Consider the following 7,077-nt stretch of genomic DNA (forward strand, 5'->3'; position numbering starts at 1 on the left):
AAGGGGAAGGATCAAGTTTCTTAGGGTTTCAAGATTGTTTCGTGGTAGGTATTGGTTGTGATTCTATGATTGTGTGATGTATGCTTGTCTTTGCTTCATTATGATGCATGCATGTATGCGGATGTTGCATTATTGATCACACTTGTTGTAAATAAGGATATATGATTATGAATGCCATAAATCATGACTTGATTGTATGATTATGAGAATGTACTTTGTGATTGTGATTGTGACTTGTTGAATGGATCAAGTGTTGCGTTCCGACACACTAACTTGGATCGGTTGCCACGTTCCGGCATAATTATGGGATCGGTTGCCACGTTTCGGCATTATCTTTGGATCGGGTACCACGTTCCGGTATGCTAATAGTTTGGGTTTAGGTTCCATAAGAGGACCAATGACTTGTCATAATTGTGTATCTTAAGAATGTGAAGTTGTTCGTTGTTCGTAAATGTTGATAATATTGTATATGTTCGATATATACATGTGATTATATTGTTGTATTGATTTATGTATGTTGCACTTAGTGGGATAGCCGCGTGATCCTATCAGTACACTGTGGTTGTGTACTGATACTGCACTTGCTCTTTCTTTGTTGAGTACAGGGCATCTTCAAGCGGCTATTGACAGACCTCACTTAGAAGATCAGTGATCGTTCGAATACAAGGGTGAGCCAATTCTTCCGAACTGCCATGGGTTCTCTTCCGTCTATGTCCACCATTTCGGACTTAGACTTTTCTAGTTAGTTACTAGTGCATTAGTTTGGGGTTGTATCCTTTCTTGTTTAGACTTGTTGAACTTTAAATGTTTTGGTACATTGACTTTCAAGTTCTAGGTGTATTTTCCGCATTTGTTTTAGTTGATAGACTTTTGTTTGGAGTTTATGTGAACTCCTTATTTCTTTCCTTAGTATTTAACTTGCTTCCGTAACTTAAATGCCTTAGTTGTTTGGTTCTTTGGTTAGCTAATTAGTATTAATGGTTCTCCCACCGGAGGGTTAGTGTGGGTGCCAATCACGATGGTTTGGGTCGTGACACTTTATATTTATAGAACGTAAGAGATGACTCTTCATAAGAGTCATGTTCTTTCATGAACATATGACTTTTCATAAAGATCATGTTCTTTCATGAACAAATACCTTTTCATAACAATCATATTTTTTCACGAACAAATGTGTTTGTTCAATTTAAGACCTCTATATATTACAAAATATCCAACACATTTTAAATTTTATAATGTAAGAAAAACATTTTACACCATCACATATCACTATCAGTGTATATTATAATTCAATTTTAATTTATTTTTTTAAAAAGAAACAAGAATGTAAACATTGATTAGTTTAATTGTTTTGAGCTCTATGTAACACCAAGAGTTGATGTCTTATTGTCTTGATGAGCAACTTGAAAGTGTCCTTCCAAAGGACAATTTGAATAAATAAATTAAAGGTCATCGATTAGTGTGACCACATGTTAAAAGTTCATAATTTGGTAGTTCCTATGACAAATCATCAACTAAAAGAATGATAAATTTTAGGTAAATTGAGGTTATCTAGGATTTAATTTAATGACTCTGTTTTCAGCTCCAATAAAGATGTACTCCGTCTATTTTACTCCTTCCATTCACTTTTATTTGTCATACTTTAACTTGACACATCCATTAAGAAAATAATTATTGATATATTTATTTTACCAAACTATCCCCTATTAAATGATGTCTTGAAAAATGATTTGAAAAATAAGTATTTAATGTTGAGGGTAAAACATGAAAAAAATTATTATCTTTCTTGATATGTCAAAAGTGACAAATAGAAATGAAAATCTATTTTAGAAATAAGTGACAAGTAAAAGTGAACGGAGAGAGTATTTTACTTGACTCATATTACTTACACAGTCTTTAATTTTTTTTATTACATGTATAATTTATTTAACTATTATTAATGATATTTTAGGATTTTAAATTTGACTATATATTATTGCAATTGTTCTATGTAGAGATTTAATACTAAGTGTAATATGAAAAAAAAAAAAAAACACTTTCTTGATATGTTAAAATGAACAAGTAAGAAGTTTTAATATAAGAATCAAGTAAAACAAAAAAGAATGGAGTATTCCTTCGCTCCGTCCACATTTACGTATTTATTATACTAAAAATAGGTATCTACTTTTACTTGTTCAATTTAAAGAAATTGAGAGATAATTTGTATTTTATTCTTATTCCTCTTGTTATCAAGTAATTCATATATCCATTTTTACTTGTTCAGTATTGGTTTGACACACTTCTTAAGAAACAATAAATAAATTAATAATTTTATTATATCACTTTTAATATATGATAAATTCAATATTTTGAAAAATAACTACTACTTTCGTCCATTTTTAATTGTCATGTTGCGCTTTTCGCATTTGATTGATTTTTAAAGTTAAATTAGATTAATTTAATTCAATATTTTAAAAAAAAAATTAGGTTTTCAAAAATTATACAAATGGTACTATAAATTATAAATTTTTGCATATATGATGAAAAAATACATCGTAAAATATTAGTCAAAATTTATATTGTTTGATTCTAAAAAAATAAATTGTGACAACTAAAAGTAGCCGGAGGGAGTAATAGATAATAATACTAAGGAGAAACTACGAATTAAGTGATAAATTATATCTTTATTTTTTCAAACTTAACGAGTAAAAAATGAATATTTATATTTAGTATACTAAATGTATAAAAGTGAAGCGAGAAAATATCATTAATTTTTTATATTTAGATAATTTATATTATAATAATTAAAAATGACATAAAAAATATTATTTATTTATTTATTACTTCTTTAAGGGTGTGGTAAATAAAATAGGAAAAATCATTTTGGCGAGAAAATTTTGTCAAAATTTAGCTAAAATGGTATTTTACCTTTTTAAACATTTTTATCCTTTTAATTTTAATACCTTTTAACTAAAAAAATTAGAAAAAGACCAATTTATTTTAAATTAAAAAAATATTATAATTTTTTAAAAATTTCTAACCAAATTCTGGTCAAATTTTCTACCAATAATGCTGAACATCATTGCAACCCATGAAACCAATCAAAACTAATGTTAGTGCAAATCTATTGGTCTATTCTAGGGGCGGATGCCAGTGAGAGATTGTATCATAAAACAGTGTACTATATAACATCTTGAGGAAAATTTATAGTCATTCCGTTTATTTTTATTTATCTGTTATATTAAAATAAGTGTCTATTTTTATCATTTAATGTAAAAAATAAAGAGATAATTTATTACTCAGTTTTTAAATTTTTATTATTAAAAATCGTCATTATTCAAGGCTGATATAATAAGCTTATACTTTCATTAATTAATTTTTGTGCTTCATATTACTTGAGCCATGTTGATCTGACATACCCTTTAAGAAGACTTTAATTTGGAGTGTATTTTATTTAGTTAATCTTATTATGAAGCTTTGACATTCTAAATTTGACCGCTACTTTATATAGTTATTTAATATTAAGAATAGTATGAGGAAAAGATATAATAAATCTCTCTTAATTTGCTAAAATAGACAAGTAAAATAAAATTTTATTTTCGACATACGTACAGAGACAAATAAAATGAGACAGATAAAGTACTTAAAAAATGTGTCAAGTCAAACATAAATAAGTGCCAAATGGATGAATGAGGTATCAAAAAGGGATGAAAAAGTTAAGTTCTAGTGTATATATATTAGACAAAGCATAAGTTCACATAGTACACAAACTTTTAGGCTTGGCTCCTTATAGCCAAGAGACAAATATGTGATGAGTGTGGAGGAACTTAAATTTTCACTAAAGGAATTTAAATATAAACAGAAAAGAGTAAAAAAAAATCCTCTTAAACTATGTAAAATTAGATTAAAATATCTTATATTTATAGTTTGTTCCAAAAACGTTCTTATTTTTAATAGTTTGGTTTAAAAATATCCCTATATTAATAGTTTGACAAAAAAGATGCCCATATATCGTCACTAAATAAAGAAAAATAGTTTTACTAGGTCCTAAAATTTATAAAAGAACAAACAAAGAAATTAAGAATTGAGTCAATTGGATTATGGCTCGTTATTTAGCTCATTTTAGCTCAATCTATTTCAGCCCAAATAATTTTTAGACAAATTAATAACCTACTGATTTATTAATTATACACATTTTAATTAACTTAAATTTAATCAAAGTCACCTATTTAACACCCTTAAAAACATATCAAAGAGAAGGATTGAAAGACTTTTGAAAAGGCCACATATAATACCTAAAACAAATTTTACATCAAAAAGGGGAGAAAAAGGTAGTGTGATATACATGATATTCCCTTGTCCCTCTTTAGTTGTTATGTTTTTATTAATGCTTTTTTAGAAAATCATAAATAATTTATTTATTTTTTTGACTAAAATTACTCTCGTTGCCGGCTCTTAATAAAAATGTGCACTCTAAATAGTTAGTATGAAGAATAAAGAAAATAATATTCAATCAAATATTTTTAGAACCATGACAATTTAAAGAGGATATAAAAAGTGGATCACAAGTTCATATAGTACACATTTTAACTCAAAAAATGAAATTGTAAAGCTTATTTAACCATTAGTTTTAGTGGGTCGGGTCAAGTGTAATGGGTCAGTAAAATAATTAAAATGGGTAGCATGTTATTTTTTTTTTTATAAATTTAGCTTAAAATAAAAATTGCATATCAACAAAATTAAATTGAAATGTCACTTAAAATAATTAAGTGACTTTGTGAGTGATATATCAACAGATGGATGATTTGAGTTATAATTTTATTTTAAATGACTTTCTAAGTAAACTATTCTTGATTAGTGACCAATTCATAAATTAACTCTTCATGATATTAATGCTATAACTATTCTTTGACCATTGTTTAATATATACCAGAGTAGGTTATCTAGCTAGGTCACAGGTGCCTAGTAGTTGAGATTCTATTAAATATGACTCATTTTAAGGGAAAATTATGTTCTAGGTCTATTTTTGAAAATGTTTAGGTCACGTGGTTTATACTTTTGGTGTAAATACACGATGTAACCCATATTTGTGTACACCCTTTTTGTACACTATTATACACTTTATATAAGATTGATATATTATATATAAAAAAAATTTCCAAATATAATATTATATATTGGTTTACATGTCATAAATATTTCAATTTTTTTTATATTTTCGAAATTTTTCATTTTGTAATGATACATTATTTCTAAAAAAATAGGATGCTGATATCAATAATTTATCAGAGCTGACAATTTATTTTAGGAACTTTTATACTATATAATAGCCCAACGAAACCCAATAAGGTGGCCAAAATGTTTGGACTGGAAGTCATAATTTAGCTCCTATTATCCACAATTCTTGGAGTTGTATCCAACTATTTTTGGGCATTGTTACCGTTTAATTGAACTATAGTCTATCTTTTCCATATATATATGATAAGGCCTAATTAGGGCATTGTTTGTGTGGATACTATTTTATTTATTTATTGTGTAAAATATTGTAAAAGAGAATATACAATATAATATAACATGAAAGATCAATTCCAAATAAACATAATTATTGTGATGAAATATTATTATAAATGATGAGTATTATATAAAGGTCTGAATGTACTAGAAAAATGTATATCAATTGTAATCCCTTTAGTAAGTGTATTACTAATAAGGGAAACTTAAAAAAATCTCACTAATTTAGGAATTCATTACTTAGATATATACTCTAGTTTGCAATATTATGAATCTTATTAGATTTTGGTGCGTCCAGATACGTCTTGATACATTTATCTCGGGATATATGAGATCAAAATTAAGTATAATTTGTTATACATATACTGTATCCAAGTGGTTTCATATGTATCCGAGATACATAGACAAATCTCGCTTGTATCTGATGTGATTCACATGTATATAGGATACATGACTATCTCTCTCACTTCCCTCCCCATCTCGCCTCTCTCCCTATTTTAGTGTATCTGATAACAAAAATACATGTATCTAGGTGCATTTTCCTCAATATATAATAGAAACTCTTAATTATGGTAAAATACGTAATTATTTAAAAGTATATATATAATATGAATATATGTCAAATGGTATTTATCCTACTACTAACTTATGCAGTTTCACCATATATACATAATACAATTAAATAATTTCTTTTTCAAAATATTATAACAACAATTAGGTCAATTAACTTACTGTTAAATTCCATTCAATCTTTCCAGACCTGTTTTCCAATTCTTGAGGAAAACTTAGGGGTGGTTTGGTAGTTGGTTAGAATTATGCAGGTACTATTAATAATGTAGGAATTGATTATGAGAGAATTTATATATTATTTTATGTATATATTAATGTTGGTTTAGTTATTTATATATAGGCTTCTCAATATTCACATAAAATAATACATAAATTTCTCTCATAACTTATACATGTCTAATATCGATTTCTACTTACAAATCAAATACCGTATTAATTTTATACATGAATAACTTACCTCTTAACTATCGACCAAACATAATAATACTTATTCATAATTTAATACATATATAAATCATCTCCAAACCAGCTACCAAACGACACATACCACTAAAGGATTGAAAAAGACAACTAAAAAAGGGGTGAAAGAAAAACAATATGATTAATAATTTAAGTATTCAACTTTTTTTTTGAAATTTGGGGGACGAGGGTGGGGGGGGAGGGGGGGACGACACTTGTGCAAATGCAAAGCCAATTATGACAGTGAAACTTAGGGTTTAACATAATTAAGAATATAAAAATGTATATAAAGTAGAACCAAATTAAAAAGGCAAATCCACCAACTAATCAGTGGACAGGCAACATTAAATCTTGGAATAAAATAAAAATAAAGAGAGTCCTTATCCAATGGGGACTTCCACTTTCTAGGGTTGCGTTCATACCACTTTCTCTACGCATGGTTGTAAATTAAAATTAATTTATGAATGAAAGATTAGAAAACCTAAATAAGGAAAGATTTAGCAAGAATGAAACTAACCTACCTCTTAAGAATAAGGCAATGAGTAATGACAAATGACC

Source organism: Solanum tuberosum, unplaced genomic scaffold, assembly GCF_000226075.1.
Source record: "Solanum tuberosum cultivar DM 1-3 516 R44 unplaced genomic scaffold, SolTub_3.0 scf00282, whole genome shotgun sequence".
NCBI classification, from domain to species: Eukaryota; Viridiplantae; Streptophyta; class Magnoliopsida; order Solanales; family Solanaceae; genus Solanum; species Solanum tuberosum.